At 43.3% G+C, this 14,844-nt stretch overlaps 1 long non-coding RNA gene across 1 annotated transcript; it reads right to left on the bottom strand.

Moving 5' to 3' along the window:
* Positions 1 to 4,010: 4,010 nt before the first annotated feature.
* On the bottom strand, positions 4,011 to 5,820 carry LOC123460805. Its single transcript, XR_006637208.1, has 3 exons — positions 5,690 to 5,820; positions 5,064 to 5,155; positions 4,011 to 4,268 (listed from the first exon to the last, which is right to left on the bottom strand). It is a non-coding gene; the product is annotated as an uncharacterized LOC123460805 (long non-coding RNA).
* Between the last annotated feature and the right edge of the window lie 9,024 nt (positions 5,821 to 14,844).

Below are 14,844 nucleotides of genomic sequence, written 5' to 3'. Positions count from 1 at the left end.
TACTTGGGCTGCAAGGTCACTGAGAAATCTTGCTGGAGCTGAGCTGAAAACCTCCTCCATTTAGACCAGCTGTCAGAAAGCTGGGAAAAGCTATGCTGCATGCAGTACATTGTTGGAGAGAGAAATCACCAGTGAAGATATTCAACAGTGGACACTGCAAGCCTTAAATTTGGCCAGCCAGGCCAAATGAGCCAACGGGTGCAAAAGTGGCATGTCTGTTATCGGGGAAACCAAGCACTCTCTAGTTGGACTAGAGACCTGCTCTTCAGGAGGGAATACATCCTGATACTGAAAACCTACAACAGGGGTAGTTCTGAGCCCTAGGGGTGTAATATCTGCTAGTGTCCGGCTAAATGTATACACTATGCTCACCAAATTTCCCAGTAAACACTTCTCTTAATATTTATACCCATATATTAATGCTTTTGGTTAGAGAAGCTTCTTTTTTTTATATGGCAGTGACCTTGGAATGACTCAAAAGGCAACATGGTGCTGAGAAGCGACAGATGAGTGCTCAGCACTGAAATATCTCTATCACACCTTCCAAGGTTCAGGGTCCATTGTGGAATAGGTCATGAAAAGAATGTAAGAGCCAAAGGGAGAGTAGGACTTTTTACAATGTGCTCCTCCAGACACCAAATGGACCAGATGTCCATGACCTCACAGTGCCTGACACTACCTACACAAGACCATCACAATAGGAGGAAAAGATCATGACATCAAAATAAAAGAGAAACTTATTGAGAGGGGGAGGCAATATGAAAGACAGTGCAGTTTCAAAAAGGAAAGTCGGCAGTGGGAGGGAATTACCATGGGTTATTTGTCTACTATTATGGAAGTTGTCAATAATAAAATAACAGACCATTAGGAATAGATCATCAACTGTATTCTGCCTGGCAGCCACAATCCTCAAGAGAAGTGGAAAAGGCCAATGATACTCTTTTTTAATTTTATTTTTGTTTTCAAAGAACTCCAGATGCATGGACCACCATCTGCATCTGGCTTACACAGGTTCTGGGAAATCAAACCTAGGTTCTTAGACTTCACAGGTAAGCACTTTAATTGCTAAACCATGTTTCTATCCCCAACATTCCTTTTTGTTTGTTTTTTGAGGTAGGTTCTCACTCTAGCTCAGGCTGACCTGGAATTCACTATGGAGTCTCAGGGTAGCCTCAAACTCACAGTGATACTCCTACCTCTGCCTCCTGAGTGCTGGGATTAAAGGCGTGTGTCACCACACCTGGCTAAAGCCCCAACATTTTTTTTTTTCAAATTTTTATTAACAAGATCCATGATTATAAAAAATATCTCATGGTAATACCCTCCATCCCCCACTTTCCCCTTTGAAACTCTATTCTCCATCATATACCCTCCCCATCTCAATCAGTCTCTCTTTTATTTTGATGTCATGATCTTTTCCTCCTCTTATGATGGTCTTGTTTAGGTAGTGTCAGGCACTGTGAGGTCATGGATATCTAGGCCATTTTGTGTCTGGAGGGAGCATGTTGTATGGAGTCCTACTGTTCCTTTGGCTCTTACATTCTTCCCGCCACCTCTTCCGCATTAGACCCTGAGCCTTGGAAGGTGTGATAGAGATATTGCAGTACTGAGCACTCGGGTCACTTCTTTCCAGCACCATGATACCTTCTGAGTCATCTCAAGGTCACTGCCATCTAAAAAGAGAAGATTAATATAAGGGTATGAACATTAAGAGAAGTGCTTACTGGGCAGTTTGATGAGCATAGTATATACATTTAGCCAGACTGCAGCAGAGGTTATACCCCTAGGGCTTATGACTAGCCCTGTTTTAAGTTTTCAGTATCAGGGATGTATTCCCTCCCATGGAGCAGGCCTCCAGTCCAATTAGAGGGCAGTTGGTTTCCACCATGATAGATGGGCCACTATTGCACCCGTAGCCCCAACATTTTTAAGACACATTTAACAAACTGTCCCAGGGAACCCACCTACCATGGGTGGCCCTGCTCCCTATTGCTCTAATAAGAATTAGAAACACTACCTATAAAACAAACTTAAATCCTTTTCAAATGTTGTATGGAAGGCCTTTTATCACCAATGATTTTTTTTTTATTAGACTCAGAAACCTCAGACCTCAAAAAGCACATAATCTCATTGGCCAAATTTCGAAATTCCATAAGGGCCCTTTCTGTGGCACAAAGTTGGGAACCAGGAATTACTCTATTTAGACCAGAGGAATTAATACTTATAAAATCACTCCTCTTCCTTACCCCTTCCATAAAGTCACCATGGGAAGATCCACATACTGTTATTCTCTCTACCCTGACTGTAGTTAAGGTCTTTGGATTAGACTCATGGATACATCATTCCAGAATCAAGAAATACGCTCCTCAATGGGATAAAACTTCACTTGATGACCCATATGCCACTATTGTGAATTTGTTTGGATGGTTAAGAGGCTCTGACATGCTAATATGGTCTCTCTCACTCTCTCTTTAAAAAAATTCTCAGGATCTGGGTGTGGTGGCACACACCTTTAATCCCAGCACTCAGGAGGCAGAGGTGGGAGGATTGCTATGAGTTCAAGGCCACCCTGAGGCTCCATAGTGAATTCTAGGTCAGTCTGGACTAGAGTGAGACCCTACCTCGAAAAATAACAACAACAAAATTCTCAGGGATTTTTGAAATTTGTCCTAAAAATATGTCCTATTATTCTAGATGAAGCATCAAGTTAGTCACAGATGAGATTTTTGAAGTCTTCCTATGAAAGATGCTCAAATTGATCAATAAGAGATACAGTTTAAATCCAAAGAGCCTGTGATTCCACAAGTATGGTCACAATCAATAGACTTCTGAGAAGTACTGTAAATGATGTGCAGAAACTAAAAATTATACATTGCTAGTGGAAAACAAAATCGAATACATTAGACACAGGTGAAAAAATGTCATAGATTGCTATCTACAGACGGGCAGGATGGAATTTTGGAGAGTTAGAGGGAAATGCTCGGACACCTGAGTGTGGTATTGCAGGCACAGGCTGAATGTTTGATGTGTGTACATTTCATCCAAGTTTATGAATATGACTACGTTACAGGATTTAGAGATGAGTGTTTGACTCAATAGAAAGCCCTTAACAGGGCATTGATTTTCCAATCAAGTTACAAAAACTACCTATAGTTATCTCCCTACACTGTCTGCCCCTTGCTGGGGAGACAGTACCTGAGCTGCCCAGGAGACTTGAAGATGGAGATAGACTTTATTGGCTTGGGGAGTCACGTGTTTATGACGACAGTACTATTTGCCTTGTACTATTGCCAGGGGAACATCGTGCATGAAATCCCACAACTGAGGCGTATTTGTTCAGTGTACCCCAGTGTACCCTTGTGGGAAAGTTTAGCAATACTTTTAAGAAAACCACCACAGCTTAGACATCGTCAATAGTGAAAACTTCTGGATGCTGACTCTCTCTTCAAATGCTACATTACATGTTGGCAGTGGAAGGTGTGCACACTGCCTTGGGCCAGGGGTGGCAAGCAGCACCTCTCACCACTGCATGGCATTTGTCATTATCAGACCTCAGGAGAGGACTGCTGCTCCTTTCACAGGCAGGGAGCCTGAGGCTACAGTGGAACTCATTTCCCAGGACACACTTTTCTGTTGACCATAGGACCTGTGTCCCTAATCCTGAGGGTCACTGTCCCCTGCATATGACAACATCCTCCCGTGTCTGGATTCCTTGTACCTCTCTTGGCACTCACCAATTCTCTCTCAAGCCAGGACTTTCCTCACCATGGCTCCAGAATGGCTTGTGCAGAGCCTCCCCACAGAACACGTATGAACTTTGGGACTTTAGTCTGCAGAAAGACAGGGCTATGTAGGTAGAGTATAGTGAGTGGACTTTATGACACTGAATTGAGAAATGTAGAAGAAATGGTAAAACTTTATTTTAAATAATATACAAAACGTTCTTTAAAAATGAAAAAAAAAAAAAAAAAAAACCACCCACAACAACACAAGACAATAATAGGATGGATTCCAGGGGCAGAGAATGATGCTCTAGCTGGTGCACAGAAAACTCAAGAGGTGACTCCGGAATCCTGGCTGAATTAGTGCATGTGTTCTACACCCAGATGAGCTGGCTGGGCTGTGTTCAGAGCTGGTGGCTTCTTTGTTCTCTTTGTCTGTTGCACAAGCTGGTTCTGCCTTGCCCTGTATTCTACCAGCTCAGAAAATACTGCTCAGATGGTCTCGGATTCCAGGAACAGAAAGACACATGTTGCTGGCAGAGATATCTATAAGGGAAGAGGCAGTGGGGTTGTAAGAATGACAAGGCCTCCCAGATGGCAGCCTTCTCTGACCCTCTGAAGACACTGAGAAGACCCTGGCTCCCAGCTCTTGTCATTACAAAAGGTATCTTCTGTGACTGGGGACCAAAATATTTCCTGAAAATACCAGCCCCTCGAGGAGGTGCAGGGACACTCAGTAACCTTCCCTCTACATGCACATTCAGGCACCACCTCCAATGTCCTCACCCTTGGTCGCTTGACTCCCTGGGCTCCTGGTCCTCTAGTTGTACCAGGAGTAGGTGGACCTGGGCTGCCAGAGGACATGTTGAGTTTGGTGTACACCACCAGCTGCTTTAGGATGTACCGGTCAGGGAGTTGTCTAAACTCTTTGGGGCACATGTCCAAGCATATCCTGAGGAAGGGACAGGTGGCGCTGGTATAGGGGAAAGGCAGCTGATCAGTTGTATGGCCTCTTTGCTCAACACCCCCCCACCTGCCCTTCCACAGCCCCTTTCAAGGAGGACTCCAATGCAGAAGATGCCCCTTCCCACCTCCCACCCTGACTCTGACAGAGATCAGTTCTTGAACGACCTGCCCACATGGGATGGAAAAACGTTGGATATTCACAGGGGCCAGACATGATCCCCAAGCTCTCATCTGCTCCATGATTGCCAGGAACCCAGACCCAGCTCTGCCTTCCTCTCCTGGAGGCAATGCCCCAGGTCTCAGGACTCCAGTGGAAATCACATGTGGGAAATGGAATTCAGACATCTGAGGGACTCCAGCCTCCTAAATACTTACCACTCTTTAGACAACCCCTATCTCTTAGCTTGAAGCTGACTCACTTCTCCGTTGGTTCCTTCTGCTCACATTTCACAGCTGAAGAGCGGTACCTAGAGAATGGAAGGATGTAAACTATGACCTGTGTCACCCACCCACCAAGATGTCCTGGGCACTGGATAAACATGATGGCAGAAAAGCCCAGCTCTGAAGATTTGTTCTGTAATGTTGGAACTGCCTGTATAAGTGCCTGCAGAGGCTTCCTGAATTTTTGTTCAATTGAGAGGGTCCATTTCAGATCCTAGCCTAATGTCTCAGTTAACAAAAAGATCTGTCATGGCTATTCTGTAAGTGTCCCTTCTCTGGACATACCTGTCAGGTATCTCACAGATGGGATCTAGAACTTGGTAAACAAATTTGGTAGTACGATTTTTATTTCATGCACATTTAAGAGAACTGTGGACAAAGAGGTTGTTCAAGGTGTGGTACTACCATGCACACAACCTAGATCTTACGGCTAGAGCTGGGCAAGCACTGCCTGATCTCATGCCCCTGGGTCCTATAAAGAGCCCAGGAGAAAGAGTAAGACCAGAGAAGGGCAGAGCACTGCTGAGAACCAGAGAGGACAAGGACCTTGGGGTGCTCACCTGTTGAGGAGCAGGTCCATCACTTGCTCGGTAGCATGAAACCTTCAGTATTATTCCAGGAAAGCTCAGAAGAAGAGGCGCCCTTCTTGTTGGGATGATGTCAAGTAGTTCACCAAGTCCTTAAGTGTATCTGCAGTGATGCCTTTGCAGGTTGAATCCAGGATAGGAACAGTCTTATTTCCAACCTGAGGCAGGACAGGGAGAGAAGGTTCAATCAGGGAAATGACAGCAAATGGTCAACTGAAACCCTGCCACTCTGTGAAACTGCACAGAAAACCTCTTCCATATTCACACTTGCACACACACACACCATGAAGGGTCTGGGGAGAGAAAGAAGTATTTTATACCCCCTTTTAAAACAAGATTCAAGTAATGTTAGTCACACCAAAAGGTCCAAGTCCCCACTGGGATTCCAGAGAAACACTTGGATCCTCTTGCAGTCAGTTGCTCACTGCTTCTAGGCTACAGAACACAGGTGTGCGGCTATGAACGCTCACAGCAGCATCCACTGTGATGTGCCCCAGGATGATGGTTGATAATATTTATTCTCACTACATTATGACCATCACTCTCCAAATTTGCTTCATTATTTATATATCATCTTTGCATGCATTTTATTTTTGTATGAATTTTATTTTTATATTTCAAAACCAAGTTAAATTAAAAAAAAAAACCTAACCTGCATTTATATAATCTGGCCCTCGCTGGGGGGTCAGTACTGGAGCTGCCTTGGACAAAAGGGCCAGGCCTATCACAGAGATAGTGATCAATGGCCTTGACCTGATAGGTGTCATGTGTACATTGGACACATAGTGCATTTGCTTCTTGGCAATGCACCCAGCAAACACAGATATAAAGTTCCTAGTAACTTGAATTCTTCATTCAGTTTACTCCCAACCCTTGTGGACAAACTTAGAGATCCTTTAGGAAAATCAGCATGGCTTAAACATCTTCAATAGAATAAACACCAGGCACTGGTCCTCCCCTCTCTTCAAATTCTGCACCACGTATTGGCACTGGTGGGTGTGCACAAAGCCATGTACTCCAAGTTGGCAGGATGTTCCTCACACCATTGCATTTCTTTATGCAACTTTGAGAGGAAGCTGTTGCCCTATTTCACAGAATAGGAGCTGAGTCCAAAACTGAAATCCCTTTCCAGGACAAAAGGACTACCTGACCACAGAATGTTTCTTTAAGAACACTACTCTAGACATGGCAGCACATTCTTACCCTGGCCCCAAAAGGTTGGGTCTTGCTGTAGCTCAGGCTGATCTGGAATTCACTATGTACTCTCAGGGTAGCCTGAAACTCATAGCAATCCTCCTATCTCTACTTCCCACACGCTGGGATTAAAAGTGTGTGCCACCAGTCTGGATCTAGCACATCTGCTCTTTATCGATTCCTTAAACCTTTGTAAGTGATCATCTGTTCTCTGGCAACCATGTGCTTTTCTCTTCCCTCCTCCAGCAAGTGGTGCCTGTAGATGCTAAAGAGGAAATGGCTTCATTATGCAAGAGAATGGTAAGCATGGCACAGCATGACCCCTCAGCTTCAGAACCTTGAATTGAATCATGTGACAGAGCACTAACTTGGTTTTTTTCCTTTGGTTTCTATGAGGTAAGGTCTCACTTTCGCTCAGGATTTCCTATGACTCACTCTGTAGTCACAGGATGGCCTCAAATTCACAGTGATCCTCCTACCTCTGACTTGTGACTGCTGGGATTGAAAGTATGTACCACCACCATGCTGAGCTAATACTGAAGTGTCTTATTTTTATTTATTTATTTTTACTTTTAGAAACTATTTCCACCTTTCCTGAGTGTACAGAACAGCTTAGAACCATTCAGGGGACCTCCCCACCTACTCTGTGGCCTGAGCAGTGGGAGCTGCAGACCAGTCCTCAGTGGCTGGCTGGGCACTCCAGTCTTCCTTGGAAACTGCTAGATAGGCACAGAGGGCACCCATACACCTTGGGACCAGTCTGCACCTCAGGTTAGGCAGCAATGAACCTAGGAGCTGGTGTGGTCAGTTCTCTCAGGAATTCCTCCTTGGTCATGGCCCTCTCACCAGCAGCCTGCTCCTCCTCCTCTATCTTCTTGGGGTCTCTGAACTCAGGTGGTTTCCAAGTTCTCTGCTGAGTTACTTGGTTAAGGAGTAATGATGCCCTGAGCTGCCTTCATGAGTTTCCCATTCTCCTTTAACCTGAGTGGCTGGGCCCATAGGAAGTTGGGGGAGAGCCAAGTGTACTTTTCTCTGTTCTTGCAGATTGACATAGATAGGAGATTCTGGCCTTTGTTGACTTATGGGTATAGCTGCTTAAGGATACAAATTAAAATTTAAAATAAATAAAAATTATTTATTTGTTTATTTTAGTTTTATTTTAAGGCAGTGTCACACTCCAGACCAGGATGACCTGGAACTCACTCTGTAGCTCCAGACTGGTCTCTATCTCATGGTGATCTTCCTACCTCAGCCACCAGAGTGCTGGGATTAAAGGCATGAGCCACCACACCCGGGTTAAAATTCCTATTTATTTATTTGTTTGAGAGAGAAAGAGAGAGAGGGAGGGAGGGGCAGGTAGAGAGAGAGCATGGACACACTACAGCCTCTAGCACTCTAAGAAACAAACTCCAGACGCAGGTGCCAGCTATGCATCTGGCTTTATGTGCGTCCTAGGAATTCGAACCTTCGTTCTTAGGTTTCACAGGAAAGTGTGGTAACTGCTGAGCCATCTCTCCTGCCTAAAATTCATATGTAACTTAGTATAGTAGGGCTTGAGGGATGGCTCAGTGGTTAAAGGCACTTGCTTGCAAAGCCTGGGTTCACATCCCTAATACTCTTGTACAGTCAGATGCACAAAGTAACACATGAATCTGGAGCTAATTTTCAGTAGCAACAGGCTCTGATGTGACCTTTTCTCTGAATCTCTTTCTGCTTGCAAAGAAATAATAAATATTTAAAGATAAGTGGCACAATATTTATGAATTAAAATGAAATGAAATAGGCAATATATATATATATATACATATATATATATACATACATACATACATACACACACACACACACACATAAACATAATTAATTTTAAAACACAAAAAATAGCATAGCAGATGCTGTGTGTAGATCTGTTGTACAGCACCTACCCAGAATGCTCCAGGACATGGGTTCTGATTCCTGGGATCACAAAACAGGCAAACAAAAAAGAAACAAGATAAACATTTTTTTTTTTAATGGTAAGCACGTTTAAAAGCATATAAATGACAAAGAATTTTATTGTATTTCATTTTTTTGTTTTTTTTGAGGTAGGTTCTCACTCTAGCTCAGGCTGACCTGGCATTCACTAAGCAGTCTCAGGGTGGCCTCATTTTACAGCAGTCCTCCTACTTCTGCCTCCAGAGTACTGGGATTAAAGGCGTGTGCCAATATGCTTGACCAAGGATTTTTTGTTTGTTTGTTTTTTTGAGATATGGTCTCACTGTAGCCCAGGCTGACCTGGAATTCACTCTGGAGTCTCAGGGTGGCCTCGAACTCACAGCAATCGTACCTCTGCCTTCTGAGTGCTGGGATTAAAGGCATGCACCACCACACCCGGCTCAGGAATTTTTTAAAAAGGGAAATTAAAAGGGTCAAAGACTAAAAAGGAGAAACAAAAGTTTTGTTTTTATTTGTTTTAATATTCAAGCTAGGCTGAAAATGAATAAATATCTTCATTTAAGTTGCAATATTCATATCCTTACTGAATATGAAAAAATATAAATCAAATCCACTTGTATCTTTCCTTCCTTTTGAAACAATATTCCACTAAGAACTGAGATTTCTCATTTACAGTATGGCACTAGATAAGACCCTATACCTGCCTAAACACTAAAACACTTAATCTTAATCTCTATTAGTGAAAACGACTATATTACTAAAAGATAAGGTCATTCCCAGAACAGAAATGATTACCAAAATCAGAAACAAACTCATGACGATAAAGTTATCAAATATCCAAGAAACAGAACAATCTTAAAAGTGATTGCATAATGTTGCAATTCTGTGAAGCAAAAGTAGAGAGACCTGAGCATGCCAACAAAGACACCAACAATTCTATTTGGAGCCTTCAACCATCTCACAGGTAATTCAACACGGAGATTCAAAATTGGCAAAACTATAAAATCAAAGCACAATCACACTACGATCTTGTACATTATTTTATAATATATATGGTACAGATTTGACCTACCTGGTTCTTTCTGTTCCTGTAATTACATAAATGCCCTTATTGCATTATATTTGCCTTAAAATACTTTCAAAGCAATATATACATATATATTTATTCATTTGAATTTTTGAGGTAGGGTATCACTCTAGCTCAGTCTGACCTGGAATTCACCATGCAGGTTCAGGGTGGCCTTGAACTCATGGTGATCCTCCTTCCTCTGCCTCCCAAATGCTGTGAGTAAAGGCATACACCACCACATGACATCACTGTATATTCTTTAAGTTTCTGTCTCCTTGGTTAATATTAGGTCAGAGAGCATCTTAAAATTGACAAAGGATAAGTTCCCTATATAATAATTACTCTTCTGCCTCATATATTATGAATCACTTTTATCCAGAGTCTGTTATCAATAACAGTAGTATTTTTGTTTTCATTGAAGTATTTTCTAGTAAACAGCAATTTCTAGTACTCAGGCTTAGGCAGAAAGGAAAGTGAGTTCAGACAGCCTGGGTTATATAAACACCCTGCCTCAAGAAGAATTCAAAAAGAAAAAACATGTAGGTATATGAATAAAAACTAAGACAAAAAAGTATCTTAGGGGCTAGAAAGATGGCTCAGTGGCTAAAAGCATTTGCCTGCAAATGCTAATGACCCAGATTTGATTCTCCAGTGCCCAGGTAAAGCCAGATGCATAAAGTGGTTCATGCATATGGAGTTTGTTTCCAGTAGCTAGAGGTCTTAGTGTGCCTGTTCTCTCTCTCTCTGCTTGAAATACTTAAAATAAAAAAGTAGTTTTAATCTCTATCTTACTTTTTTGAGGCCTTTACTTTTTTTTTAACCTCAACAGCTGTGATTCTGGGCAGTGTTGCATCGAATTTGGGTTCTGGACTGGAGGGATGGCTTAGTGGGTAAGGCATTTGCCTGAAAACCCAAAGGGTCCTGGTCTGATTCTCCAGGACCCACATAAGCCAGATGCACAAGGGGGCGCATGCATCTGGAGTTTGTTGGCAGTGGCTTGAGGCCCTGGTGTGCCCATTTTCCCACAGTTTGCTTTAATTTTTTTTGTTATTGTTTTGAGGTAGGGTTTCTTGAGACCAGGCTGGCTTGGAACTCACGCTAGTCCCAGGTGGCCTCACACTCAGGGATCCTCTTACCTCTGCCTTCTAGGCACTGGGATTAAACGTGTCCACCACAAGCCAGACACAGTGGTGCATGTCTTTAAGCCCAGCACTCGAGAGGCAGAGGTAGGAGGTGATGGAAAGGATATAAGGGCCAAAGGAAGGGTAGGACTGCTTATAATGCAATCTTCCAGACACCAATTGGCCTTGACATCTATGACCTCACTGTGCCTAGTACTACATACACAAGACCCTCATAAAAAAAAAAAAACATGCGCACTAAATTCAGCAATTTTCTTGCATTATATATTAAGATTGAATGCACAGTTTTATAAGTGAACCTATTTTTCTTATAATTTCCATGAATGTTATTTTTTTCCCCTGCTGTACTAATGTATTCCCTCTTTCAAAAAGAAAGACATGGGTTTAATATTACTTAACAATATGTTTAAAAAGTAGCCAGGCAGGCCTCCATGTTAATTTGGTCATACGTTCTAGAACAGACTTGATGGTGTGAGTACTGGGTGGGTTTTTTATTTTTAAAGTTTTCATTTGTAAGGGGTCTTACACAAGCTGGCTACAAGTCAGGAGGTCAAACACAAACAGTGCGTGTACACTCAGAAACAGTAGATTGTAGAGGACAAAGGAGGCCCGCCCAGCCACCATGGGTCGGATACAGGGCACACAGGTGCTGAGGGATGGCCGACACCCCGGCGAGGACAGGTGACAAGACAGGGTGAGGTGCAGAGGTGACAGCGCCACATGGATTATGCAAACTCGTCTCATGGCCCAGGCCTCTGAGGCCCTGACAGTGACAGATGTTATTTTAAATAAACCTGGACCCCTAATGTGCTTCAAGCCACACATACACACCATTCCAAACACTGTAGTGGGTCTGATTATCTCTTGGTAACTCCCGTCTTGTGGTCAGTTTCCATTCAAATGTATCCTAGAACATTTTATGAAAGTACAGGCAGGGAGCTGATGCAACTTAAAGTTGTTTTCTAAACAACCCTCCCCTCCTGCTCCCCTGAAGAAGCCTCAAGTAATACTGCATGTGCTTGGACACTCTCGCTCAAGCAGCCTACTGCTCCAGGCAGTGTGTTCTGTATTGTGTTTTAACAGAACTTCCAGCTGCTTCACTACTTGTGTGCACCTTTTCAATTCCCCGAATGAGAGTCAAGAACCTGCAAACATTTGCCACAGAGACTTGGCAACACATTTGGTAGATGAGAAGCCCGGTGATAATATCAACCTTTAATAATCTTCTCACAAGTACACTACGTATTTACAAATTTCTCTCACATTCTTAGAATGCTCACTACTCTCCAGTCCTTTTCTCATTTGTCACCAGGGGCTGACAGCTACCTCAAGTAATCAGTTTGGTCTCAGGGTTGTCATGCTATTCCTGTCCCTTCACTTGCAAACACCATGAGGAGCAGGGAAGTACGGAGAAGGCAGATGGCATGCAAGGACTCAGTGGGAAAAGGGACAGCTGAGGCGGAGGCCCTCGGCCACCTCCTTTCTTGGGATGGAGACTAAGATGAATCTGAAGAATGGGAGGCAAGAAGTGCCTCCCTACCCCATGTTTGGAACACACTTACACACAAATTCAGTGGCTAGAAAGGTCAATGCATGTCTCCATCACTGGGGTTTCTAATAGACTCACAGCTAGTCATGTGACTTCAATAGCTAAAGGGAATTATGAGACATCCATGTCCCTTCCCAACACTGTCTCTGCTCTCTAGATGGGAACTAAATTTGGCTGCAACTTGCTTTTTAAAAGTACTTTTGCTCCTTCACCCCACCCAATTTGCCCCTCACTGTTTTGTTGTTGTTGTTATTACATGAATCCAAAGCACCCCCACACTGTCAGGTGCTTCTCCTACATGGGGCCCAGAAACATACCCGCTAGGCCTGGGTGTCCTGTTGTCCAAGTGTCCCAACATGTAATGGCCACTATGTCTGAGTCTTACAGAAGTGAGAGATATGTCAATGGGAGATGGGGTATCTTTTATTTTGTCTGTTTGTTTTCCAGGTAGGTCTCACTCTAGGTCAGATTGTCCTGGAACTCTCTGCAGTTCTAGACTGGCGTTGAACTCACAATAATCCTACTTCTGCCTCTCAAGTGCTGGGGTTAGAGGCGTGCGCCATCACACCCAGCTGGGGTACCTGCAGAAGCTTCTTAGTGTCTCTGATTTAAAAGCAAGCACAGAAGGCAGCAGGAGGACTATTTTATTAGAATTTGAGAGAAAGCAATAGTGCAGACAATTTGTACATCTATGCAGCTATTGGTAGTAAAGTGGTTACATATTAAGCCATATATTTTGATTTAGGATTCAGGGATGACAAGCTGAGCTTAAGAATGGAGGTCTGGGACTGGAGAGATGGCTCAGAGGTTAAAGGCACTTGTTGGCAAAGCCTGACGGCCTGTGCTTCTGAGTCCCAAGTACCCATGTGTGGTGGTTTGATTCAGGTGTTCCCCATAAATTTAGGTGTTCTGAATGTTCCCAGCTGATGGAGATTTGGGAATTAATGCCTCCTGGAGGCAGTGTGTTGTTGGGGGCGGATTTATGGGTGTTACAGTGTTTGGCACATTCTCCTGTTACTATTGTCCACCTTGTGTTGGTCAACGGGTGATGTCCATGCCATCGTTTTCCCTGCCATCATGGAGCTTCCCCTTGAGCCTATAAGCCAAAATAAACCTCTTTTTTTTTTTTTTTTTTGTACAAGCTGCTCTTGGTTGGGTGATTTCTACCAGCAATGCGAACCTGACTGCAACACCATGTAAAGCCAGATGCACAAAAGGGCCCATGTATCTGAAGTTCTTTACAGTGGCCAGAAGCCCTGGTGCCTCCATATTGTTTGTTCCACTCTACCTCAAACAAATGAATAAATAAATATTTAAAAACAAAACAAGAGTCAAGAGGCAGAGGTAGGAAAATTGCTGTAAGTTTGAGGCCACCCTGAGACTACAGAGTGAAGTCTAGGTCATCCTGGGATACAGTGAGACCCTACCTTGAAAAAACAAGCAAACAAGAAAAACCCACAAACAAACAAACAAAGACAAAAACAAGAAAAACAGAGGTCTAAACAGATTAGCAATGAGGAAGTTGCTTTGAGATAAAGAGCAAGAATGCCCAGAAGGTTAGGGAAAACATGCACAGTATTTTGCCCATTTCCTCAAGAAGAGAAAAAAGGAGGAAAGGAAATGTTCCTCTTCAGAGTTTGAACCCAGGAATGCAGACAGACTGCACAATAACACACAATAACACAAAGTAACACTGCATGATGATACAAAGGCAACTGCACTGAGGGGCTTCCATAAAAATCCATGACTTGCTGGCTGAATTTCGTGACTAATTTCATAATTTTGTTCATAGCATTATGTGCACTAAAATGAGAAAATCAAGCTGGGCATAGTGGCCCATGCCTTTAGTCCCAGCACTCAGGAGGCTGAGGGAGGACGGCTGAGTCTGAGCCTAGCCTGGGACTACAGTGAGTTATCGAGCATCCTGCCTAGAGTAAGACCCTGCCTTGGGGGTGGGGGTGAGGAGAAAACCTAGGACACATCATACCTTGTGTTTAACAATGTATCAATAGCCAACAATTACTTTTTCATTTTTTTGTTTTTTTGAGGTAGAGTCTCACTCTGGCTCAGGCTGACCTGGAATTTACTATGTAGTCTCAGGGTGGCCTCAAACTCATGGCCATCCTCCTACCTCTGCCTCCTCAGTGCTGGGATTAAAGGCGTGCACCACCATGCCCGGCCTAACAATTACTTTTATACTAAAATATGAAATTCTCTGTATGAACAAATTGCATGTTGG

This window comes from Jaculus jaculus, chromosome 5 (assembly GCF_020740685.1).
Source record: "Jaculus jaculus isolate mJacJac1 chromosome 5, mJacJac1.mat.Y.cur, whole genome shotgun sequence".
In the NCBI taxonomy this organism is placed as follows: Eukaryota; Metazoa; Chordata; class Mammalia; order Rodentia; family Dipodidae; genus Jaculus; species Jaculus jaculus.
Note: the sequence above shows the minus strand (reverse complement) of the source record. Positions and strands in the feature narration are given on the sequence as shown.